This window comes from Phacochoerus africanus, chromosome 10, assembly GCF_016906955.1.
Source record: "Phacochoerus africanus isolate WHEZ1 chromosome 10, ROS_Pafr_v1, whole genome shotgun sequence".
Lineage (NCBI taxonomy): Eukaryota > Metazoa > Chordata > Mammalia > Artiodactyla > Suidae > Phacochoerus > Phacochoerus africanus.
In genome coordinates this window covers 129,849,455-129,876,301 of record NC_062553.1, presented here as the reverse complement: position 1 = coordinate 129,876,301, position 26,847 = coordinate 129,849,455, and the positions used below count along the sequence as shown (strand labels likewise).

Sequence of the window (26,847 nt, the reverse complement as noted above, 5' to 3'; positions counted from 1 at the left end):
AGCCTCTTGTAACTCTGCAGAGCCCTATTTATGAATGAGTTTATCTAGTCCACTAGTCTGGGGATTATTTGAGCATTCTGGCTACTTAAAGCAAAATTATGGGTGTATCGTTGACTTATAATGTTGTATTAGTTTCAGGTGTACAGCAAAGTGAATCAGTTATACATATATCCATGCTTTTTTTCCCATATGGATTATTACGAACTATCGAGTAATTTCCCTGTGCTATACAGTTGGTTCTTATTAATGATTTATTTTATATACTAGTGTGTGTATGATATTCCCATCCTCCTAGTTGCTTCCTCCCCCAGACTGTGTTTTATTCAACTTTGAATCCCTAGCACATAACAGAGGGTCTAACATATAAAGAACTCCACACTAACTTATTAAATAATCCAAGCATCTATTTTACTTAAATCAGGGCCCTTGGCAAAGCCTCCTCCCACATTCTGTACTTCATCTCCTAAATAAATTCCTGTTTCCAGTTTGGGGAACGTTTTTAATTGATTTACAAAAGCAAAAAGACAACAAACAAACAACAACAACAAAAAATACAAAAGCAGAAGTACTAATGTAACCTCAACCCAGTCCAGCTAGCTTATTAACTTTTTTTTTTTTGTCTTTTTAGGGCCACACTTGAGGCATACGGAGGTTCAAGGCTAGAGGTCAAATTGGAGTTGCAGCTGCCAGCCTACACCACAGCCACAGCAATGCCAGGTCTGAGCCATGTCTGTGACCTATACCACAACTCACGGTGATGGCAGATCCTTAACCCCCTGAGTAGGGCCAGGGAGTGAACTTATGTCCTCATAGATCCTAGTCAGCTCTGTTACCGCTAAGCCACGATGGGAACTCTCAGCTTATTAACTTTGATCATCTCTTACTGAGAGCTGGACTCACCACTCAAAAGCCACAAAGCCCAGAGGGATGATCTTTAAAAACCCATCACTGTAATTTTAAGCATGAAAATAAGCACCAGGGGAATAGAAGAATAGTTTCATAAGAGAGCATTAAAGTTTCAGTGTAACTAAATTTAAGTGTAACTAAATTTAAGTTTCTTGAAAATCACTAAGGGAAAAAAACCTTAACTTTATCCATAAAGAATCTGAACATCTCTGGTCTTTTGTACATGATGACTACATTTCAGGTGACATGACACCTGCTAAGGAAAGACACTCTGTCCCAAGCAAGCACAGCGTCCACGGAGCACCGTGTCCCTTGTTGGCTTCCATTGATACTATTCTCAGCGCTGTCTTCTTGGAGTGAAGCTGCTGGAGCACCGGCACTTTAGGATTAATAATTAGGTGCGAGGATGTTTTTAGAAGCCGGGTGGGAGGCACCACGTGGGGGCGGCAGGCTGTGAAGTGTGATGAGGAAAGGAGTGTGGCAGCCGGGGTTGAGAAAGTAGGAGAGATTTCAGAGAACTGGGTGGGAAGGGCTTTTTCTACTTAAGAGGTCTGCCCGCGCTTTCTGTCTTGTTGTCCCCCAAGGGCATTTGTCCTTCTTTCCGACACGAAGAAATCCACCCTGACAGAGTCCGCTCATTTGCAGCCTTATTAACAGAGCAGTTCTGCACAATCAAGTGGCCAGACCCACGCAGGGATCCGGTTGGCCACATGCAAGGGTTGGAAGCACAGCTGGTGCCCATCCTTGGCAGGGCTTTCCTCCGTTGCACCGACACAGCTACACACGGGGATGTGGGTCTAAACCAGGCCAGACGGTTTATTCTCCAGGCCAGGCCTACCAAATAGCATGCACCATCCATTGAAAGCTTGAGATATGCTTTCGGCTTTCAGGAGGCTTTGCAAGTGTAGTGTCTACAGAAGGAGGTGTACATAGAGTAAAGATATGGTGCATTTAAAAATACATAAAGCAATCCAGTGTAAACTTGTGGTCAGAGAATACATAAATATTGTTCAAACGTTTTATTTTTTTATTTTTATTTTTGCAACGTGTGGTACAGTAAAAAGCAAGCTAGGAGCTCCTGTCGTGGCTCCAGTGGTTAACGAATCCGACTAGGAACCATGAGGTTGCGGGTTCGATCCCTGCCCTTGCTCAGTGGGTTAAGGATCTGGCGTTTGCTGTGAGCTGTGGTGTAGGCTGACAGCTACAGCTCCGACTGGACCCCTAGCCTGGGAAACTCCATATGCCACGGGAACGGCCCAAGAAATGGCAAAAAGATAAAAAATTAAAAAAATTTTAAAAATTTAAAAAATAAATAAATAGCAAGCTAGCCAACAATTTCCACTCTCCACTATTCTCTTATTGATGGACCAGGTCAACTCAGTGTGTATTCATTAACCTTTCAGAGAATCTATGTATTTTGATGTTGGACACTGTTTAGAGTCTCATAAAAGTTTCTGGGAGTTAATTTCATGACAATGTCTCTACTTTGTAGAGGCGCAGCAATTTCATGAGTACACTCAGAGCCCTGGGGAGCCTAGTGGTACTTAGGATCCATCTAGTCCGGCCTCCACAGCTCAACATCTATGGCTTCAAGAGAGCTAACACAATGAAGGGAAGCTGTTGGTACAAGGGACTTATATAAAGTCTCAGTGTCAGAGAGACAATAGGGGTTAGTGGGGACTAAAATATAATAAAGAGAGATGCCATGTACAGTTATTCAACTCCAGTTATTCCCAGCTTAGGGAATGTGGGTTGGTGTTTCTTATTTTATTTAAATTAAATTTTATTTTATTTTATTTCTATATTGTCTTTTTTTTAGAGCTGCACCCAAGGCATATGGAGAGTTCCAGGCGAGGGGTTGAATTGGAGCTGTAGCCATCAGCCTACGCCACAGCCACAGCAACACCAGATCTGAGCCATGTCTATGACTTATACCACGGCTCATGGTAACACTGGATCCCCAACCCACGGAGTGAAGCCAGGGATTGAACCTCCGTCCTCATGGATACTAGTCAGATTCGTTTCCTCTGAGCCACAACAGGAACCCTGGTGTTTCATTTTTAAAAATAGATCTTCTGATTTTTAAATATTGGCTTAATTAAAAATAAATACCCGCAGGCCAAACAGAACATGATCTTCCCGCTGGGCCCACAGAGGGCGGGTTTTCAATCTCTGATCTGAAACAGACATCCTTAAGGCTGTCCTGGCAGTTTAAGGGAAACACACCAGGTACTCAAGGTAAAGCAGTCTTCTGCTCTGAGAATCCACATATGTAGATGAGAATCATCCCCCTATGAAAGGAGAGTGCATAGGTGTTTTCACTCCTTCATCGGAGTATAGCCCCTGACCCTGACATTGACAGATAGCTGCTCTCTGACTGCTGTCAGAATTTGTTCAATTTCAAAACAAGACTGATCCTCCACACTCACTTGTTCGAAGCAATTTTTTTTTTTTACTCACGCAGGGGAATCCAGTTCCTAACCTTAGCTCTGATTAAAATTCTCATTAGCGTTAAAATTCTGGTCATTTTATTTTTGCCTGTGTATTTTAAGGACAAATAATTTATAGGATTCAAAGAAAGGCATGCTTAGAGAACAACAAAAGGAGAAATTAAAAATTCACGCTACGTACAAAACAGTAGTTCGAAACAGGTCTAAAAAAGCATGGAGAGCTTGCTGAAATAATTGCAGTCTAAACCGTGTTTGGTGGGGATTGAGAAACTAATTTCGGATGAAGACATGAGCATTCCAAAATGAAGTCATGGCAAAGGCAAAGACCAAAGTCCAACAAAGTGAAACCCACAATGAATCAAGTATCTTGTGTAATTTTGACCAATCAATTTTAAAAAGTGAGAAATTTCATGAGAAAGCATATTCCCATCAGAGTGGGGGAAAAAAAAAAAAAAAGAAAAACAGTTTAAACCTTCTATATTCTATTCAGCAGTCCTGTCCTACACGGCTGTAATTCAGAATAAAAACCCAGAGGCGATGCAAAATTCTGAATCCTGATGATATTTGCCATATTGTCCTTATTAAGGCAGACTTGCAGGCAGAGGCTATTAGATTTTAGGAAAATTGTCAACAAGAATTGAAATGAAAAGATGCTGATTACTCAGAAAATATACTGAAAGCAAACATCGAACTCCCTCAAGCATTTCATTTACCCGAAGTTCTTCGTTATAAAGAGAGTCTTCCATAGACACAATAGGTTATTTGAATTGGAGTCTCTTTAGAAATCAATATCCTGGGAAAACAATCAAGAAACTGTGTATCCCCCCAAAACATCTTGCTGATTCCCTTTAAACTAGATCTCTCTCTTTGTTGGACCATTTGCAATTCAGGCTTGAAAAAAGGACTCTGCACCTTCTTTCCCTCCAGAAAATTAGTAGAGGTAAATGTGATTTTTTTTTAAGCCGCTCTGGAGCTCCCTGTCCAGCTGTCCATTACTGAATTAGCAACAGCACTGAGGTCCCTAGAGGGGCTTGTGACTTTGTGGATTTTACTCTCTAGCCTCAGGGTTTTTTTTTTTTTTTTTTTTCCAGGGTCTGCTTGGTTCTGCGAGTGTCACAGGCTGCGATTAGTGACTAAAGCTGTCATCCTAGAGATGGCTTGGTTATCTGCCCGGTTTAAGACCTAAGAAATTAACCTTTTAAAACTGAATCTGGGTGTGTAAGGCCAAGAAAGCGGCTGGCCTCAGATCACACAGCTGATCCCCACAATTTTTCTATCACAACAGACCCTGGGGACAGAGATCCCTGTGTTGTTATTTAGAAAGGCTCACCGCGGTGACTCTTAGTTTTGGAGAAAGGGCTGCAGGGGTAATTTGATGTCTTTCCCTCACCCTCAGGAGCCCTTCAGGTCCTCACTTAGGGTCCTGTTCCTCCTACCCTTAGTGGAGAATTAGAAAGAGGAGGTCTAGCTTTTTTTTTCTCCCCCCCCCCCCCAGTTCTAACAGTGATTTAGGATAACTTATTAACATGTTTGGGACTGTATTTTATTTTATTTATTTTATTTTAGTTTTTGCTTTTTAAGGCATACGGAGGTTCCCAGGCTAGGGGTCCAATCGGAGCTACAGCTGCCAGCCTACACCACAGCCACAGCAATGCGGGATCCGAGCCGCGTCTGTGACCTACACCACAGCTCACGGCAACACCAGATCCTTAACCCACTGAGCGAGGCCAGGGATCGAACCCACATCCTCATGGTTCCTAGTCGGATACGTTTCCGCTGAGCCACGACGGAACTCCTTACCTGTAATCTTTTTACTTCCTTGTAAATAGACAAGACTAAACAATGGTGTCCAAGCCTGGTGTTTGGAACCCTTTGTGGACCATCATAGGATATAGATTTCTAAGCTCTCTACCTGTGGATTCGGATTCAGATTTCACAGGTCATAGCATTTTACTTTCCAGCTAAGGGTCAGTTATTACTGACTGGAAATAATAACTTGGGTGCTCAGTGATGCTTCACAATAAAGCGGATAGTCTGATTACAGACAGGAACAGTTAGAAAGCTGCTACTATGTTGCCAACTCCAATATGTCCAGATAAAGAGCAGTGAAAATTTTTCTCACTGGCATTCAAAACAGCAAGTCATCTGAATTGCAAGGGTGTCTATATACATTTTCCCCCATAAAATTCAACAGATGTCTTTTCATTGCAAAAGCAGCCTCCACATGTTTTTATTATTCCAGACTTGACTCAGGCAAAAAAGCTAGATTATCACTAATCTAAACATTCTGATGTGGAGAGAGAAGCTGAAAGAGGAGTCCAGGACATCTTCATAAGAAAAGTGAATTTCCATATTTGACTGCCTTCCAAATCAACTAATTGAAGCCCATGAATTTCTATAACGGGCACAGATTCTTCTGGTTAAAGGTACAGCTTTATTCCAGAGGATGTCAACATCCTACCGTTGCTTTATTGCACAGGAAAGATAGAGCTGAAAAAAGCCCACCCAAAGTTTTCAGAAACACGAGTAAAGACTTTCTTCTCTGATTTTTATCTCCTCAAAAGAAGGCTGCAGCTACAGCAAAGTCCTCTGAAGTTAATGTCTCAAAATGCATAGAAACATTTATCTATTTAGCTAAAATGATGGACAAGTCATAGAGCAACTGAAAAAGAACACCCGGCAGATTCTACACTTCCTTTTGTGGGTTCTGAAGACCAAGCGGGCCGATTCACCATCACAGAGCTGCCAGTGCCCCACACAGGGCCTCCCACCCACAAGGCACTCGAGAAAGGACACGTGCTGAAGACAATGGAAGGGGTTTGCTCCATTTTACGACAATCACTTGATCAGCCTTGTCCCTCTGGGCCAATGACTATACTTGTGTTCTGAGAAATGAAATAATCATGCTACAGTGTGGCGTAATTTCAAGAGTTCAACCATTCCATTCATTTGGAACAAGGCTTAGCCAGTACCTTATTGCAAAAGAACTAAAAAGGTGGCAGGAAAATACAGATTAAGGACCGATTCTTCTGCCTAGATTCTCTTCCAGTAGCAGGATTAGGAGAAGAAATCTTAGGCAATAAAGAACAATTTGGGGGTCATATTTTAGTCTAAACCCAGATTCTGCTATAACCCTCTTCTCCCAACTTGATATTCATTTTTGCTTTTCTAAATATTCTTTTTTTTTTTTTAATGTCTTTTCTAGGGCCGCTTCCGTGGCATATGGAGGTTCCCAGGCTAGGGGTCCAATCGGAGCTGTAGCTGCCAGCCTACGCCAGAGCCACAGCAATGCCAGATCTGAGTCGTGCCTGCAACCTATACCACAGCTCACGGCAACGCCAGATCCTTAACCCACTGAGCAAGGCCAAGGATTGAACCTGCCACCTCATGGTTCCTCGTCAGATTCGTTAACCACTGAGCCACGACAGGAACTCCCTAAATATTCTTTAATAAGCCTCACATTTCCCCACCTCCCTCCTGCCTTCCTCCTCCTATGCCCCCATCCCTTTGTCACTGCCCACCCAGATCTATCCATCTTTGGTGGACGAGCTCAAGGTTCGCCTCCACTTTGCACGTTTTTTAGATGAATTCATTCCCCAAGGATCTCCCTCTCCTCTGACTTCGCTGCCATGGAAGTTCCTGGTAAATTACCACGTCTTGCCTTTCTCAAGACCGTTTTGCTCTTCGGAATATGGCATAAATGCTGTGTATTAGGTCACTTGCTGACCCTCAGAGTCTTGCAAAGTGAAATCAGCTCTTCTATGTAACACTTAAAGTAGCAGCTTTTGGACTTTTTGAAACATGATGCATACTAAGGATATACGTTTTATCATAATCCACAGTGTTTATACATGTAAATACATATTTAAAAGTTCTAAGAACAATGCTTACTTCACCTTCTATCTTACTCTTATTTTGCTTCTTAAGAATAAAAATGCTGGAGTTCCCATTGTGGCTTAGCACATAGGTTGAGGATCCGGTGTGGCCGTAGCTGTTGTGTAGGCTGCAGCCACAGCTCTGACTGATTTGATCCCTGGCCTGGGAACTTCCATGTGCTGTAGATGCAGCTGTAAAAAGAGAGAGAGAGAAAAAAAAAAGAATAAAAATGCTCCAAGACCCAGTAAACTGACTTCACAGTGGGTTGTGACCAGTTCTTGGAGGGCACGTATTGATTACTCTGGGATGTCTGTCTGTATTTCCCCCACTTAAAAATTGAATTTATAATGATCTGTGCTCTTGGGGCTCTTACTTTCCCTGAGTTACTTTATTTTTTTTGCCTTTGGAAGTCGTCTGCGACAATTCAATGCTTGGGGTGTCCAGTCGTTTTCATTCTTTTGCCCTGAGCCCTGCTGTCATAAAACTAAGATTTCCTGCATTTCTATAAAACTCAAATCTGCATTCTCTCTTATTTTCACAACATGCAGCAGAGGTGGTCGACCTTTTGTGGATGAAGGCATTGAGGCACAGAGAATTCAGACCTTCTCAAGGACATATCTCCTTTTTCATCAGGCTACTGTAAATTTAGATGCATATGGGAAAGATAGAAACGGGGCTAAACCCAGCTCATGGGAACAACAAAAACCCTCGGTACGAATGTATTTACCTAACTCATTGGGATCAAATGATCTACGGACCAGGTGAGGTAACAGGACTTCTGGACTTGGGTTTGAGGATTCTTCCTCTTCCTTCTTCACTCCCGTCTTTCCTCATAGTTTCCCTTCATCCTCATCGTTTTTCAACCACCCAGAGCTACTTGTTCTTCCCGGGCCTCTGCGTATGTTGGTTGCTACCCCAGGAATGCCCTTCTCTCTCCTCTTCACCAGCTGGGTTCCTCACCCTTCAGGGTCCCTGGGAACTGTCCTCTCCTGCCCCACAACCAGGTTTCCGCAGCACCCTGTGTGCTCCTGAGCCTGCCACTTACCTAGCTGGTCCCCGCTGCCTCCCAAGGTTTACAGGCTGAGACTCTCCTATTTCTCAGTCAAGGACTATGTCAAGTTCAGGATAAAATATGTTGAAGGTGTAAATGAATCAATAAGCCAGTGCATAAAGAGCTGCCCCTAAAAAAGCTCAAGTGTGATCTGGGCCTGGACGCTTTCGTGATTTTGTGATTCTCTGACCGGTAATTTAGGGCTTGCCTAAAGGCTGCAGATTTTGTGACCAGAAATTCATACAAGTGAAGGATAGCTGCGCCTAACACATTCTTCCAAGTTCATTGCACGACCAAGGATTTATTGAAGGGACGAATAATTCAGTGTATTGGACTAGTGTAGTGAGACCAAAAAAAAAAAAAAAACCCAAAAAAAACACCCCAAAACCAAAAACACCCCCCAAAAAACCCAGATTTAAAAACTGCTTGTTGGAACCAACCCTGACCTCCTACTGAGGTGGCTCTGATTCGTATCAAGACTCAAACCTCTGTTTGGCATCTGAAGCCATGTACTTGTGATTTCGCCTTCATTATTTTTATAAAAGTCTAGTTAGTGATTAGGTGAAATCTCACCACTCCAAAACGCACCCTACAAGGATCTCTTTGAGTTCCTTTGCACTGTTTCCAAAATAAATTCCAACGATATAACAGCTAGATTTGCCATTTTTTACTTTCTGTTTATGAATCAACAACCTATTCCCCCACTAAAACCTGAAAAAGCTTGGAAAATGTTCTCCGTGATTCTATTTCAAAACAATATTCTGTAATACCAACTCCTGCCATCCCCTGCTAGCCACTGAGACGATTTCCTTCTTTATGCTGTGACTCATGTATCTTGATTCCCACAGTTGTTACTCGGGGCAGGCCAATGGTGAGCACAATGGGAAAGAAAGAATAGTCTCTAACTGGAAAATAAGCACATTTGGGAGAAGCACACTCAAAGCATTATCAAAGTAAAATTTGCAGCAGCACCAACAAGAGCAAACAAAAGCCCACGCAAGAGATGTGTAAATATTTCATGAAGCTAAAGCCTTAATCAACTCTCTCTCGAAATCTTGCTGGTGTTGTAAACACTTCAGTTTCTTCCAGTCCACCATGACCCAGATTCCTTGCAAAAACATGGTCCAGTGGATCTTTAACAAATACGTCGTGAAAAATATTTAGATGGAGCATATCCAAGGTATGACTTCCAACAGGAAGAAGATACCTTAATACAAAGGGGCGGCTTGGTGGGGAGATTCCTAGCTCGGGGTCTCCCATCCCCCTCCAAACCCTTGCCTTCTCCCCACCGCCTGTGCTGCTTTCTGGACATTCACATCATCTTAACCTTGAGCCACTTACACCCCAAGACGGGATTTTTCCCAATGCCCCCCCTCCCCAAGCCCTTCAAACCTAACAGGGCTTTGCTGCCTTCCCACCATTCAAAATCCAGTTTCCAGTGTCTAAGTACCTCGCTTTCCCCACCCACCCCCCTTTCACTGGCCATTGTTGCGTCTGAAATTTTGCCTGTATCTTGTAGATCTGCCTGGTTGGCATGAAGATCGGTTGGGTGCCTTGGTTGACAGTGTTCAGTGATTTCTTAAATCCATCTCCAAAGAACCGTTTACAGCCTCTAGTCTCTACCCTGATTTAATGTGGTTCCAAAGTTCACCTCTAGATACTGAACAGCTCTCTACAATGATTTCTCTTTATCTACCTCTGCCCGCCCTTCTCTCTCCACCTATCTCAAGAAAAACTGTCTCTATGAAAACCATGTGCACACACATACAGGCACAAACACATATATACTGTATATAACGATAGCATCCTGCCCTGAAAGGGAATAAGTGTAGGAAAATGAGAAAAACGCCTGTGTAGTATTGCCTGCCCCCCCCCCCCACCTCCCCGCGCCCCGCACCTCTTTGGGTATTCAGTGTGTAGACCTGATGGATTATAAATCTCCCCAACCCAGGAACAAGAACAGCAGGCGTCTTCTCCCATTTACCTCCAAAGCCAGAGCCTAAGGGAGCAATGACCTTGCCGAATTCATCACCTGCCAGAGAGACTGCCCCTCCTGGAGCTCAGGGTGGGATGGGGAGGAGAGCAACAGGCAAAAGGGATCACCCGGCAGGCAAAATGTGGAACCAAATCCAGTCCCCATCGGCACCGAGCACAACGCCACGGCTCCGGTTCCCCGGGGCTGGACGCCGGGCAGAGGTGGCGCGGGGGGCGTCTCCTCCCGTGGCTGCCGGTCGCCTACCTGCGGTCGCCCGGCTCTCCCGGCGCGGCGGGACCCCTGTCTGCGCTGTGGCGGGGGCTCCCCGTCGCATATCCCAGGCAGCGGCTCTCGTCGCCACGCCGCCGGCTCAGGCGGGCTCGGGAGCGGAGGTCCTCTGCAGACCTGTTCCGGGAGCGAGCTGGGTGCCAGCAGGAACTGAAATTACTATGCAAAGAGCAGAGGCGGCGCGCAGGAGCCGGGCGGAGACCGCGGGGGCCGCCCCCACCGCGGGGCTGCAGCCGCCGCCGCCGCCGCCGCCGCCGCCGGGCGCCGAGCCGAATTGGAGGTGGGAGCTCACGTGCTCGACAGCTCACCCATCAGGCCCGGGCTGCACCCATCTGTCCTCGCAGGGCAGCGCTGCCCCGCCGGAGCATCCGAGGAAGGGCGGCAGGAGCGCAGGCGGTGGCGGTGGCGGTGGCGGCCGCGGCGTTGGCAGCAGCGGCGGCGGCGGCGGCAGCGGCAGCGGCAGCGGCAGCGGCGGCGGCGGCAGCAGCAGGACGCCGAGCTCCGCCCCCGCCGCGCCCCCGCCCAGCCTTCCTGTCCCGGGGGACCGGGTTGCGGCAGCCGCGGTCAGGGCGAGACTGGGCAGGGGGCTGGCGGCTTGGGTTCGGCTGCAAGGAGACCCACAGCAGGTGGAAAGTTAGGAAGGGAAGCGGGCTGGGGCCGAGAGCGGCTCGGCAGGGATTCTGGCCTTTGCTCCCTCCCCCAGGTCACCAGACTCTCTGGCTGTGTCTAGACTCCAGCCTCCAGCCGCAGGTTTCTAATAAAGCCACGTGCACGGAAGATCTGAAAGCAGGGAGACCACCCGACGTTTCCTAGGGGTTGCAAGATGTACAGTCCCCTGCGTATTTGGGGGTGGCACTGCTGACTGTTGCTCCTGTCTTCCCCCCCCAACCCCACCCCCCTACTCCCCTCTCCTGGGCGTGGATGGCTTTGGAAAGCGTCCACTCCAAGCGGCTCTAGCAACACTGAATGGATGTGTAGTATGGTTAGCAGCTGGAGACGGAGCAAATGATGCAGTGAAAGAAGTCACATTCACGGAGTATTTGCTGGCAGGCACTGTGCGAAATGCCTTGTATGCAGGCCTCTGTGCTTCTCTTCACGACTCGGTGAGGTGGGTGTTATCCTCCACTTATTGATAAGGAAACCGGAGGCGTCCATGATTTAGACACTTTGCTCGAGGTCACACCGTAGTAACCTGCCCAGCTGGGATTCAGAATACTGTCACAGCTCTTCTCCGGCACAAGGGAATCCCTTGGGGATCTTGTTAAAATGCAGATTCTGATTCAGTAGGCCTGCAGTAGACCTGAGGAGCTGGATTACTAACAAGCTCACAGGGGGTGCCCATGCTGCTGGCCAAGGGATCAAATGGATTAAACCACTAGGTCAGGGATTTTTCATAAGTTGCTTCTGTCCTGCAGCTCTAGGTGATTGACAGCAACTTCCTAAAGGTGGGTTAAGAAGGATTCTAAGGCCAGGTCTCTGCGGCTCTTGGGCAAAGAGTTTTTCAGTCCATGAGCCACATCCGATTTGGTTGGTAGGGCGAAGTTTGTGACAAGTTTGCCAGGTGGCCATCCCTGCCATAGGCCGCCGTTACTATTCTGAAATAACACATTTGTTACCAGGGTAGTGATGCTATAATATTTACGTGTGGATGGTTTCATTCCAGTCCTCACCCTTGTTAAGAAAACCTCAGGTCAGGAGTTCCCGTCGTGGCACAGTGGTTAACGAATCCGACTAAGAACCATGAGGTTGCGGGTTCGGTCCCTGCCCTTGCTCAGTGGGTTAACCATCCAGCGTTGCCGTGAGCTGTGGTGTAGGTTGCAGACGCCGCTCGGATCCTGCGTTGCTGTGGCTCTGGCGTAGGCCGGGTGGCTACAGCTCCGATTGGACCCCTAGCCTGGGAACCTCCATATGCCGTGGGAGCGGCCCAAGAAATAGCAAAAAGACAAAAAAAAAAAAAAAAGAAAGAAAGAAAACCTCAGGTCAAAGTTCTACATCTAATATTTGTATAACATAGAACGTTTTAACAAAGTGCTTACGGAGTAATTTTATCTGTCTTCATAACGCCGCTTTCACTGGAAAGGAAACGGCGGGTAGAGTGATTTTTCTGAGATGACCCAATAAGAAACATGTCATGGGGGCTAGATTGTGCCAGCTCTCTGGCTCAGGGCTGTTTTGACTCTACCACTGAATATTTCCTTCTGCGAGGAGACAAGCTATCTACAGACTTAGCGGCTTGATGCAACACAAAGTGATTATGTTATCGTTTTGGAGGTCCAAAGCCTACAATAAAAATAGGTTTGACAGGGCTAAGATCATAGAGTCATCAGGGCTATGCGGTCCTTCTGGAAGCTCTGAGGGAAGAAGCTGTTTCCTTCCAATTCTCATCCAGCTTCTGGAGACAGCCTGCCTTCCTTGGCTTTTGATACCTCCCTCGGACCTCTGTTTCTCGCTTCTACGCTGATTCTGACCCTTCTGCATCCCTCTTATAAAGACTCCTGGGGAGTTCCTGCTGTGGTGCAGTGGGGTTAAAGATCCAGTTGCCGTGATTCTGGTCACTACAAAGGCACAGGTTCATCTCCAGCCCAGCGCAGGGGGACCTAGCATTGCTGCGGTTCAGATTTCCAATAACCCAGAATAATCTCCCCTTTCAGAATCCTTCATTTAGTCACATCTGAAAAGGCTCTTTTGCAATACCAGGTAACACATTCTTAGGTCCCAGGGCTTAGGAGGTAGATAGATATTGGGCAGGGTCACTAAATCTATCAAATGTCACATATCTTATGGTTCTACTATATTTTACTCATCCTTCTCCTCTGCTTGGTTTCTCAGACTGCTGGGACATTTTTTTCCCTGGAAATATACACTTGAAAATCATCTAAGAGACAATAACAAATAGGTATTGGCAAGAATACCCCCCAAGACCCTGAAAAAGCCATGCTGATGCCTAGGATTGGGCCATGAAAAGAACACATAGGATTAGGAGATGTTTATTGGTCTGAAGGCACTGAGATAATCAGGGGAACTCTGACCATAGTTAGAGGCTCATTTTGGCAATGCAGAATTTTCTGAAAATTCTACTTCTCAAAGTTACGCTGTTTCGAGGATGAATAGGGCCATTCAAAACTCATCCAAAATTGAGTGTAAGACCAAATTTCAAAGCATGGTAACTATCAGAGTGATGATAACCTTAAACTAGCATGTCAAGCAAAGTCACCCCCCTATTTTTTAACACCTCAAGGCACTGAAAAAAAAAAAGGCTCTGACCTACCCGACTTTAACATTTCACTAGGGACACAGAATTTCTAGAAAATGATACCAAGGGTTTAAACCAACAACAGGTGAAGCAATGGGAGACGGTACTTGATGAATGCCAAGTGAATTAGATAAAGTGGAAAGTTTCTCTGGAGGTTAGGTGGGAAGTTGGAGACCAAACTGGAAAGATAGGTTAGGAGGGTTATGTTTGCAAAGGATCCTGAGTGTCAAGCTATGGAGGTTAGACTTCACTTGCAGTAATAACGGTAATAATGCCTCTGTTCACAGAGTGCCAAGTATTTACCAAGCGCTTTTTACGGATATTCAGTTATTATTCCCCTCTGCCCCCGAGAAGCAGGCCACCACCGTGTTTACACACACATACACACACTAGGTAGGAAAAGAAATGCAAGCCTCTCATCAACTACTCTCTGTGAAATAGCAGTGCCTCTCCTGACCTGGCACTCGTCTGTGCCCCGTGCCCTGCTTTATGTTTTTCCATCAGACTTCCTACCACCATCATGATGTATATTTGTCTCTTGTATGTCTACTATCTATGAGGCAAGGACTTTTTTTTTTTGTCTTCCTTCACTGCAAAAGCCCTATCACCTAAACAGTATATACCACTTATTCAGGGCTCCGTGAGCTGACAGAATCATTACCCTCAATTTATAAATCAGGAATCAAAATCCCAGATGTCTGAATCAATTTTGTGATGTGCCACAGCTGTCACGCTCCTTTACCAAGACTGAAGCCCCCTGTCCGTCCCAGTGCTTTTTTGGATAGTCTGTTTTCTTTCTGAGCCAAGGCTCTTAGAGGTGTTTAAACAGGAGCAGCACTCTATTTTAAATATATAAGAATTTGAGACCAGAATCTACTCTGAATGTCCCATCTTTCTGAAAAATTTTTCATCTGTTTAGCTGGATGAGCAAGAGGCACTGGCGGGAAGGAGTTTGCAACAGTAAATGCTGGAGGGCTGCCGGCACAGTGCATTAGCTGGCACTGAGTCATACCGTAAGTTGTTTTGTAATTGTTCTCTGGTTAAGTCACATGCACACAGCTTGACACTTTGTACTAAGCTTTTGGGGGCTCAGAAACTATGACATCTATGTTTTTTTTTAATTTTTTCTTTAATATCCATGCATTCAGTCCAATACTGGATTCTAAATAGACTTTAATCACTGCATGGTCACAAGTTGGCTGCCATTGCTTTAAAGAAATCACATCCTTATAAATGACATTCAAGACAGTGGAGGGGTTCCAAATTGCCCACAAAAGATGTCACTTTGGCATAAGGATTATTTTGAGCTGGAGGCAAACGAGACTCAACAGATGCAGAAAGAAGCCGAATGGAGTTTCCCTTATCTGAGTGAAAGCAGAAACTTCTGAAAAAATGGGGCTTACCCTCAGTCCCCCTCCTGGGGCAGTTTGAAGGCCATGAGGAAGACAAAGTCAGCACCAAGATAAGTCTGCAAACAAATCTTATTAAAATAACCTTGTTTTCCATTGGGTTCCCCCTATGTATTTGCCTTGCCCTAGTTTGTTTCCTCTAAAAGCCTAAAGTCCTTCTTGCTTGTCTTGTCATTTGTATACAAATTTATTTTTCTTTGTGAAGATGCTACACAAATCCACCCTTTTGAGTTGCTCATCACTGAGTTTCTTCTGCATCTGGGACTGCTGTACATGTCAATAAACTGTTTCTTTTTCTCTTATTAATCTTTTGACTGTCTAGTTTGAAGGCCTCTAGTTAAAGAACCTCAGAGGACAGAGCTAAAAAGTGTTTTTCTCTCCTCTGCAATAGGAAGAAAATGATTTCAGTGAAAAAGGGAACCTCTTCTTTTCATGGAAGGGGGGAAAAAAGGGGGGGGGGGTTTCCAGAACTCACTCTCCTATTCATAAATCATTGGCTGGAATTCAGTCTCTAGATTTACTCAGGGAGGCTGTGAACGTGAGCACCCAGCCAGGAGGAACGAGCTTGCTAGGATTTTCTGGTGCCCCAATCAAGACTGAGTTTTTGTTATTAAAAGAGAAGGACTGTAAGCTCTAGGATTATCCTGCAGCTGTGTCTTTCAAGAGAAAGTACAGAAGTATAGAAATTCTGAAGACTCACGTTAAGGTCCATTTTGATGTTTATCTGACTCCTTTTGTTTTTCTGAAAGACTAGGTCAAGCCATATAAGTCAGCCTCCTACCTATTCTCCTCCCTCTCTTCCTCCTTCCTTCCCTTCCTCTCTCCTCTCTCTCCCTTCCTCCCTCTCTTCCTTCCTCTTTCTTTCTCTTCTCCTTCCTTCCTTTCTTCCTTCTTCCCTCCTTCTCCTTCCCTCTCCATGTCTCTGATCATCATTTTTGACAAATTTAGTATTCTACTGTATATGAAATCAATACACAGCCTCATTTTTGTCATGTGTAGTGTTGACCTGTTAGGCTTCTACAACATCAGTTTTGTCATGCTTGGTATTCTACTTGGTATTAAATCAATGCCCTGTTGCCGAAGGTTTAGATTCTCATCATCTGAAATATTTTTAAGATAGGCTTGTTCAGTTGATTGGATAAGAGACACTCAAATATCTGCTTGTCACACCAGTGTCATCTCTTCTTGCTCACATTTTCTATTCCTGCAGTAGGAGTTTGTAAAACACCCTAGTATACTGTTCTACAACACTGCGACTGTGCTTTGATTTCGTGCCCTCCCTTCACCTGCCTCCTGAAATGCCCTTTCCTAGAGCCACTTATCAAATTTCTATTCATCGGGCAAAATCTAGCATATCCATCACCTCCTCCAGAAACCCTTGCCCAAACCACCCATTCCCATATTTAATTACTTCCTCCTCTGTGATTTGTCTATACCTGGTATCAATCTTTATTGTAGTTGATACACTGTACCATCATTTGTGGCCTTTGTTTTTCTCCTTTAATAAGCCCTGAGTTCCATGAGGACCAAATCTTTGTATCATATTATTTTCTGTTGTCAAACTTGGCACGTTGCCTATTGATTGTTAACATTTGTCGAATTTTAGCCCAACTCAACTTTTAAAAGGCCTTACTCTGCTCCAGGTGTTGTGCCAGGCATTTTGAAATTTATCACTCCATTTAATTAAAGTCAGAAAAGGGCTGGAATGATCCTTTTATAACAAAAGACGTGCAGCTAACTTCAAGATGGGGAGGAGGCCTAATTTACTTTAGGCTCTGAAAGTTGTGGTTGCGCCTACACTGCCTTCATGGGTATGCAGTGTGGCAGTGTTTGGTCTTTATATTGAGCCATTTTAGCCATATACTCTTACAGATAAACCATCACGTTCTATTTAAACATCACACGTCATACATGTAAAAATCTATTTCAGAAAGGACCGTTTTTCAAATGATTATTTTTGCCAGGAACTTCTAGGCTACGAGGAGGAAAAAAAATCCAAACAAAAAAATTCCCCCCAAAACAAAAAAATCAAAAATGTGCAGAGTTGACAGCAGCTACTAACAGGTTTTTAGAAAGACGTAAAGAGGTAAGGATACATAGAGACCCATTTATGAAAGAGAACTGCAGTTTCTGTCTTCTTAGCTTCCATTTACCCCTTGCTGATGACTGCATCTCAGTTTTCCACTAAGGAACCACGCCACAGTCCGTGTGATTAGGTGGGGCTGACCTTGACTTGGGGTGAACATATGACCTAGAACCACCTGTCCCTGGCTGTAGTGACTGGTTCTTGGATGGTGCAAGACCCAAACTATTGCTAGAACTCTTGGGAAAGATGAGGTCTCTGACCAGTAAAATGTAAAGCTGGGGCTGCTAGTGGGGACTGCTTGCATGAAGGAGACATGAAGATGAAGGAAAGGAATGTGGAGTTGGGAGATGGAGAGAAAGAGATGGATTTCTATTTCCGGTGACATAATTTTAAACCACTACCTGCAGCCATCCTTGCATTCTAGTTCCACCATGAATGTTACATTGCTCGATCATTTTCAAGGTGGGCTTGTCTCCTGCAGCAGAAGAATTGCTTTGGGGCTCTTACAACAGCTGCACAGAAAGGCTTCATGTATTGCTCAGAATAGAGCCACAGATCCAGTGATCAACAGTGAAACTTATGGTCCAACAAAAAGCTCTCTGGTGACCTGGTCACACTCTTCCTTTAGAAGCAGCCATCTGCTGATGCTTCATTTTCTGAAGCCTTCAAGGGACCTTGTAACTTTGTTTCTTTCTGTTTTTACACTTATATTGCTATTACTTGAATTACTCTTTTTTTTTTTTCCTGCACAACTTACATTCAAGCTTCTTCAAACAGAGAATCTGATTGACTATTGGATAAATTCCCTTAAATGTATGAAGCGATTTCTTGTAAGTTGTTCCCTCTAGCATCATTTCCTGCCCCATGTCTGTCCCCCCTTTTTTGGGCTAATGCTCTCCCCCCACCGAAATACATTCTTCAAGTCTCAGGTAAAGCCATTTCCTCTCAAAAGGCTATCTGAGACTCTGGGATTGGGTTAAGTACTTCTCCTTTGTGTTCCTAAAGCACCTACCTGTTCATTACTTGGTATTTCATTGCCTGTGTATTTGTTTTTCTCCTCACCACCATTCCTAGACTTTAATTTCTTTGAGGACAGGATTTTTTTTCTTGGTTTACGTGTGGCACTTGGCATGGTACCTAGCATATAGTAAATATGAAAAAAAAATTGGTTAACCGTTGAATAAAATAATTAGAAATGAGATTACAGTGTATTCTGAGTCTCTTATCAAAAATACCATTGACCAAAACAGCAAGGGGTCTCCAGAGTTAGTTCACTCAACATGTTCAAGGTGTAACATTGGGAAAAGGACAGGGATGTAACTAATAAAAACTGTTGAGTGAGTTGAAAGTTCATATTCCCATTTAACTTATGTAAATATAAATACACAGTATTGGGGAGGGATAGCGAGAGAAAGATAGCAATAACAGTTCATATGATACAGGGATTGGGGCATGACATTCCACCAATTAGTACTCGACCCAGGGTTAGCATTCGATAAGAGCCAAAACCCTGCTGTTCCCTCAGTAGGGTTCTCATAGCAGAGTCTACTTGACAGATTGAGGATGACTCTGGAGTTTAAAGGTTCTTTCTTTCCCATAAAATTTGGCACCTAAACACAATCATTTGCTTTGATAGGCCAAAGTTTCTGAAATCTGTTCAATGTTGGAAGAAAGGATTCAAAAGAGGAGTTAGTACTTTCTTCTAATGAGAAAAATCAATAGATGATTGATAGACAGATAGATAAACTAGTGTTGGATGTATTTTTTCATTGCAGAGATTTGTAAGTTCCTGCCTCTCCCTTGCTGCATGTTGCTACAGACCTCAGGCTTTTTTTTTTTTTTTTTTTTTTAACCGTATATGCTCAAGCTTTTCAGTTCCAAAGCCAAATCTGACCGAGACAGGCATGACTCTCACTCTCCAGGTGAAGGAATGTGGAAATAATCTCGGTGAATGTCCCCATTGAATATGAAATGACTGACACGGGCTCTGAGCCACCAGGTCTGCGATGATAATCAATCTTCACCTCTCTTCTCCACCGTCTTCTCCTGGTTGATATGGTCCTACGTCTGCCTGGTTTCTCAGTAATGCTTCATCTCTGGGCATGTCAGCCTGCTTTAGGCTCTGACGCTTCTTAGCCCTTGCCAGTTCTCTTCCTCCAAGGGCAATGGGCTAATGGTACCGAGGCGCAACTTTGTCCAGTAATTGGGTAAATTTCAGCTCCAAATTATACGGACCTCCCCGAAAGAAAATACAGTGGCATGTGGCTTCACCTATAACCACTATCTAGAGACTTGCTGCCTTGCTCAAGGCTGCTCCACCCTCATCCCCTGCCTTAAAGATATTAGTTGTATGTAATAAAACTTGCCATGTTCTTTCAGGTACTATTACTTTTTTTTCTGAGTCAGGGCCATAAACCAAATTAGTTTCCATAGTACACACTTTCCTGTTTCTGCATCCTTCAGAGATCACACACATTCTCCATAAAAATAGAAAAATTATTCAACAATGTCCATCGACTGATAAATGGATACATAAAATATATCCATATCATATTACTTGTCCGTAAAAAGAATGAAATATTCATAATACTTCAGTTAAAAGTGGGAAAGGGATCTAAACAGATATTTCTCCAAATGAGATATACGAATGGTAAATAAATAAGCACATCAAAAGATGTTCAGTATCATTAGCCATTAGGGAAATGCAAATCAAAACCTCAGTGGGATACTTACTGTCTCACACTCATTAGGATATCCCTTTACAAACAATGGAAAATAGTAAGTGCGCCTGAGGGTGTGGAGAAGTTGGAATGCTTGGGCTTGCCAGTGGGAATTAACTATGGCGAGGCTCCTTTGGAAAAGAGTTCATCAGCTCCCTCCAAAAGTTAAACAGAGTTATAGGACCCAGCAATTCCATCCTAAGTATAACTTACATATGAATGTTCATGGCAGCATTATTCATAGTAACCAAAAAATAGTAACAACACAAATATTCATCAATTGATAATGGATAAATGAAATTGTATCTATAAAATATAATTTTATTTATAAAGAAAAAGTAACAAGGTATTGACACCTGTTACAGCATGGATAAACCTAGAAAACATGCTAGGTGAAATAAGCCAGTCACAAAACACCATATATTGTAGCATACCACTGATACAAAATGTCCAGGATAAGCAAATCTATAGAGACAGAAAGTAGATTAATTTTTGCCTCAGGATGTAGGGCTGTGGTGAGGAGAGGATGGGGAATGACTGGTAATGGGTATGGGATTTCTTTTTGAGGTGATGGAAATATTCTAAAATTAGATAGCGGTGAATACACTCAAAATGTTCAGTTGTACACTTTAAAAGGGTGAATTGTATGGTATATTAATTATACTTCAATAAAGATATTTAAAAATGTTACTTTAGCAACGAGTTTAGCCTGATAATACTTTTTGAGAGTTCTTAACTCCTATTATTCTAAGTCTGAGCACACAAGCCACCATTTCATCTCTAATTCAGTTTCCTTAGTGCATTATTCTGATCAATGATACTTACCCTTCTAAGTATGTCAACCATGCAGATAAATTGATACTCTGGTTTGCATGCCCATTTCTTGGGAGTTTTTCCAGTCCAAATCGTCTCCCCAGAGTTTGGTCATACTTGGGGTGAACTGATTGGATTTTAGCAAACAGCAAACTAAACACTGGTCTGTGTTAGCCTCATCCAGGTATTGAATCCCCAAGAGACCCTGGATAAAAGAGTTAGCTAGTCAGCCAGCTGGCCTCGTGCTCTTTCTTTTTGCCAGGTCTAACCTACAATAAATTAAATGGAGTATTATTTTTCAATGCAGAACTATAAAGATTCCTGTTGGAAATGTGCAGCATCACATCACAAAAGAAAAATAAACCAGAAATAAATGAAAAATCCGACATGGTTCCTGATTTTGTTTTCTGTAATAGATGTGAAACCATGGCAAGGATAAACAGTGATTTGGCATTCAGCATCACCACTGCATCAGGCATTTCTAAGAACTGAATTAATGAATGAATAAACTCATGTCATAAATATATTGTTTGTGGATTGATGAATGTATTCCATTTGCCCCAGATTAGGTAAGTTTATCTAGTTTCATAAAATTGGACAACTCAAGGAGTACAACCTAACTTGTAGTATATGTAAATGATGTTTTTGAGACTTGTATAAAATGGAAAATCAGATTTACTTGATAGAACGGTAGGAAAACCTCAAAGAAAAACTATGGTCTTTTTTATAGCCTATCTTACCTCTTACTTTAGTGAAGAGTAGAATTGTACCAAGTACCTCAGTTTACTTCCTGAAAACTGAAGTCATCACAGCTCTCATTATGATTGTTATTTTTGGTATTTTCTTTTTTTTCAATTGATGTATAGTTGATTGACAATGTTGTGTTACCTTCTGCTGCTGAACAGCAAAGTGATATAGTTACACACATACGCATATACACATAAACATACATACATTCTTTGAGTCAACGGAATGTATGTATATATATGTGGCTACTCAAGATCCCAAAGAAGTTTAGGCTATATTTGGTTTTTATGGTCCTTATAGACTCATGTGCATTGAAAACCATATTAATATAATGATGTCTAGTTGGGTCACCTTTCTGGCTGGTATTTACCATGAGGTGGTAGCTGAGACATTACTGATTTTCAGGTGAGGATCCAGATAGAAATGGGCAAGTGTATTTTGTAAACTCACTTCTGCTTTGGCTGCTACGTATTAGGGCTTCTCTTGTGGCACAGGGGAAGGCAGAACCAAACATCTAACCAGTCCACGAAGTGCAAATAATGTGGTGGTATTGATTTTGAAATCATGATTTCCTTACCTGGGAAGGCATGGTTATCAACCATGCTAAATGCAAAGAATACATACACACACACACCGCACACACACACACACACACACACACGCACGTATGTGGATATATACACATATGTAACATACATTCACCTGTATGGAGACGGAGAAAGAAAATGTATTATGCATGGAGATAGATATATGTGAAATATGTGTGTATTACAAAAAATATGCATGTACATGAGGAATCCTCAAAGTCTGGATACTTACGCAATATATTTTATTTCGTGTACAGTGAAGGTGTCTCTGACAAGATTATATTTTTCTAAATGTTACCATAGTTTCTGGAAACCTTTTATACACATGAAAGATAAATTCAAAAAACACTTCCCTAGGGGAGTTCCCGCCATGGCTCAGCAGTTAATGAGCCCAACTAGTATCCATGAGGATGAGTGTTCAATTCCTGACCTTGCTCAGTGGGTTATGCATCCGGCCTTGCTGTGAGCTGTGGTGTAGGTCACAGATGCGGCTTGGATCTCTCATTTCTGTGGCTGCGGTGTAGGCCGGCAGCTACAGCTCCGATGGACCCCTCGCCTGGGAACCTCCATATGCCACTGGTGTGGCCCTCAAAAGGCAGCACCTCCCAAAACCACTTCCCTAGTTAACAAAATACTTGATTTTCTTAATCACCGGATGGGTTATTGTTTCTGTTGGTTAGTCCCAGGATTAATTCATCTCCTAATTATCCATTTACTGTAATGAATCTCCATGTCTCTGTATGAGAGATTCCGAGAAGTTACATCATAAAACATATACGGTGTGAAGTGGACCTTTGTTTTCCTATAGCAATAATGTTCCCATTAGGCCTGGCTTCTCTGGTGATGAATTGGACAACAAAATGATGCAGAGTTAAAAAGCTAACAAATACTAAAATCTCTACAGTCATGTAAAGTAAGATTGTGTTCTAAATTCTCTAAAACAAAGCAAATAGGATGTGCACAACACTTGTTTACAGGACATCAGTGTATTACAACATACATATACAACACTGAACTATTACAACTCTACTGCATCATTATGACTTATCAAAACAGAGACTCCAGCTCTAATAACCTTTGCATTAATTATATATGACTCAAGGAGCAATCTCGTTTGTATTCTTACAATTCAGAAGGTCCTGGGAGGAATGTTTTGCCAAATTCTTATTAAAACTGCTTGGGGAAGTTTGAGTGGATGAAATTGTTTTCTCTTGAGAAGTTCTCCTGCAGCAAGAAGTCCTCAAAATTATGGAATTCTTCGGATGACCAGGTATTCGTTAAGACTTTCTCATATGCCAGATACTATACTAAGCAATAAGGACACAAAGTTAAATAAGACGCAGCCCTCCCCAGGAGGAGTTCCTTGTTCTCTTGTGGCTACAGACACATCATCAGTTGACTTCTATACAGTCATGTGTTTGGCATGAAGCTCCATGGAGCACAGAAGATATATATATATATATATCATCTTTTTAGGGCCATGGAAGTTCCTGGGCTAGGGGTCCAATAGGAGTTGCAACTGCTGGCCTACACCACAGCCACAGCATCCCCAGATCCAAGCTGCATCCATGACCTATGCCACAGCTTGCAACAAGTGGGATCCTTAACCCACTGAATGATGCCAAGGATCAAACCCACATCCTCATGGAGACTATGTTGGGTTCTGAACCCACTGAGCCACAGTGGGAACTCCAGAACAGTTATCTTGACTGAAGTTGTTTTCTCTACTTCCTAGTTGCAGCACCATACTCTATTTCCCAGAATTCCTTGCAGTTAGGGGCGTGTAGCCTTATGAGACTTCTGACCTGTGGAATGTGGTAAAAGTGCTATGTACCACTTCCAGCTTACATAAATGTTCTGCATGATTCCTTTTTTTTTCACTTATCTCTGGTCTCATGAAGGACCCTAAGGCCTCGAGGAGTCCTGGGTCTCTAAGCGCATAGAAGCCTGCGGGTCTATTAGAAACATTTGCTTGAATGTTGTATAAATGCAAGATACAGTTAACTCTGCTAAGCCACAAGATTTGAAATTTTTCTGTTTCATCCTTTTCTCTCCTGTCCTTGGAAATCTTTTACCCTTTCAATATCTATTAATGTTGCTGACTCTAATGGTTGTAATTCCAGGCGTCACAAGCAGCCAGTGACTCTAGCAAAGCTTTTAGTAAGTGGGGTTTGAAAAGAGGCATCTATTGAATTTCATGTTTGAGTTCATTTTATTTTCTTCTTCTTTTTTTCTTTTTAGGCTGCACTTGAGGCATATAGAAGTACCTAGGCTAGGGGTCAAATCTGAGTTGCAGATGCTGGTCTACATCATAGCCACAGCAACACAGGATCCAAGCTGCACCTGTGACCTACACCACAGCTCACGGCAACATTGGATCCTTACCCCACTGAGCAAGGCCAGGGGTCAAACCCGCATCTTCCTGGATACTAGTCAGGTTCTTTACCTCTGAGCTACAATGGGAACTCCTTTCCTCATTCTTTATCCTATATTCCACCCTCCCATCAACAACCCCCGCCCCCAGCCCGTTAGGACAAACTTAAAGGAGCAAAGTGGCCATAGAAGATTAATCTGAAGGCTTTTGTTTTAAGAGAACAAGGGTCATCACCTTTGGTCTTAGCGATACTGAGGGTGGAGGACATGAACTTCAAGGCTTGCAGGAATCATCAGCTCCAGCCTCCTCCCCACAGCAACTCCTAACTGATTCCTTATTCCCTGATTCTTTCCCTGCCCAGTTCCAAGAAGAATATCAGGAGTGATTAGAAGTTCAGAAAAAGAAAATTATTATTTACCAAGCCGAACTCAAGTTTGGATCACCATATTCATAAATAACAAAAGATTATGTGCTACAAGACTTGAATCTTAGAGAATTTGGCTGAATAATGAATCAATTCACCTTACAATTTGTATCACAATTCTCTTGCACCTACATCTTTTGGGCATAAACACATGACAAAGATATAAATATTTTTTATTATTTTATTTTTATACTCTAGTTGCCAACAGCATTTTTAAACCTTTTTTTTTTTCTCCCTGTAGGAAGGTCCCTCTAGGTTCACTTTCAATTCCTCCATCGCTGTAATGTGTCACGGTGCCACAGTAACGTTCACTGCTTCATTATATTTTTAGTGAGCACCCACTCTGTTCCTGGCACTGTCCAGGGCACTAGGAGAAAAACTCCCTGCTGTCATGAAGTTCAGAAGAAAAAGCAATTATACGATACCTCGGCTTGGTTTTACTTCTGATATTGGTTTCCAATCACCATGGTAAGAAAGTACCTCACATTGAGTGGCTTAAAACCACACAGATTTAGCCTCTTTCAGTTCTGCAGCTCAGAGGTCTGAAGTGAGAATTCGGGGCAAAAATCACGGTGTCGACAAGGCTGGCTCTTTCTGGAGGCTCTGGGGGGATCTGTTTCTTGTCTCTTGTAGCTTCTAGAAGTTGCTGGCATTCCTTGGCCCATGGCCAAATCACTCCACCCTCTGCTTCTATCCTCACAGTGTTTCTCTCCTCTGTCTGATTTGCCTGTGTCCCTGATTAGTTAGGACCCTTGTGATTTTATTGGGCCTCTGAGCATAATCCATGACAATCTCACCATCACCAGATCACTTATTTAATCACATCTGCAAAGTCCCTTTCCCTGCGGAAGGTCCCAGGTCCACACGTTCTGGGGATTAGGGTGTGCGTATCTTCCAGGGAGCTGGGGAACGGGTTTTCACCTCATCACAATTTTTCAATATTTAAGGAAAATAACTTATTTCCCATGGGGGAAAGCTTCAGTTGGAGTGGCACAGAAGTTGTTCCATAAAAGAACAAGTTCATTTACTTTTTCACACGTCAGTTTCATCTTACCAGTGAGCTTTTGGCTTATTGTTGGCAGGCTTTCTCAATGTCTGGTACACAGACTTCTCAGGGATTCACAGATGCAACTCAGTGAATCTCTGACCCTCTGGATTCACATGCAAAATTTTGTATGTATATATAAACACTTGCTTTTTGGGGTGAGGGAAAGGATCTATTTTTCATTACATTTTTGTCTTATTTATTTATTTATTTAGTCCCTTGTCTTTTTAGGGCCACGCCTGTGGCATATGAAGGTTCCCAGGCTAGGGGTCCAATCAGAGCTGTTGCTGCCAGCCTACATCACAGCCATAGCAATGCCAGATCCGAGCTGCATCTGCGACCCACACCACAGCTCATGGCGATGCCGGATCCTTAGCCCACTGAGCGAGGCCAGGGATCCAACCCACAACCTCATGGTTCCAATTTGTTTCCGCTGTGCCACAGTTCCTCCCATTATTACATTTTTAAAGCATCTATGAACTTGTCAAATACCCCAAATCGTGGTACTAGGTAGTCATAATGGTATTTCCCGTGTTTCAATTTCTTCAGGTGTGGGACTGGTTCACTCCCTTCTGTCATCAAAACCTCCAGCTTGACATGTGGGCAACCTCTTTTGAGTGAAAATTCAGAATATGTGGCAACATCAGTGGTGCATCCTTTTCTTCTTTCCCTTTCTTTCTTTCTTTCTTTCTTTCTTTCTTTCTTTCTTTCTTTCTTTCTTTCTTTCTTTTCTTTTCTTTTCTTTTTTCTTTTTCTTTTCTTTCTTTCTTTCTTTTCTTTCTCTTCTTTCTTTCTTTTCTTCTTCTTTCTTTTTTCTTTCTCTTTCTTTCTTGTCTTTCTTTC

At 43.2% G+C, this 26,847-nt stretch overlaps 1 protein-coding gene across 5 annotated transcripts in view; it reads right to left on the bottom strand.

The window, feature by feature from the left end:
* GPRIN3 (GPRIN family member 3) overlaps nt 1–26,847 on the bottom strand; it is an 87,053-nt gene that overhangs the window by 57,044 nt on the left and 3,162 nt on the right. For 3 of the 5 annotated variants that reach the window (XM_047798699.1, XM_047798702.1, XM_047798700.1), the window contains exon 1: nt 10,523–10,910. The exons of the other annotated variants lie outside the window; for them this stretch is intronic. The gene's annotated coding sequence lies outside the window, so the exon portion shown is untranslated. Of the gene's footprint in view, nt 1–10,522; nt 10,911–26,847 lie in introns of those variants that run through there. 5 annotated transcript variants of the gene reach the window in all.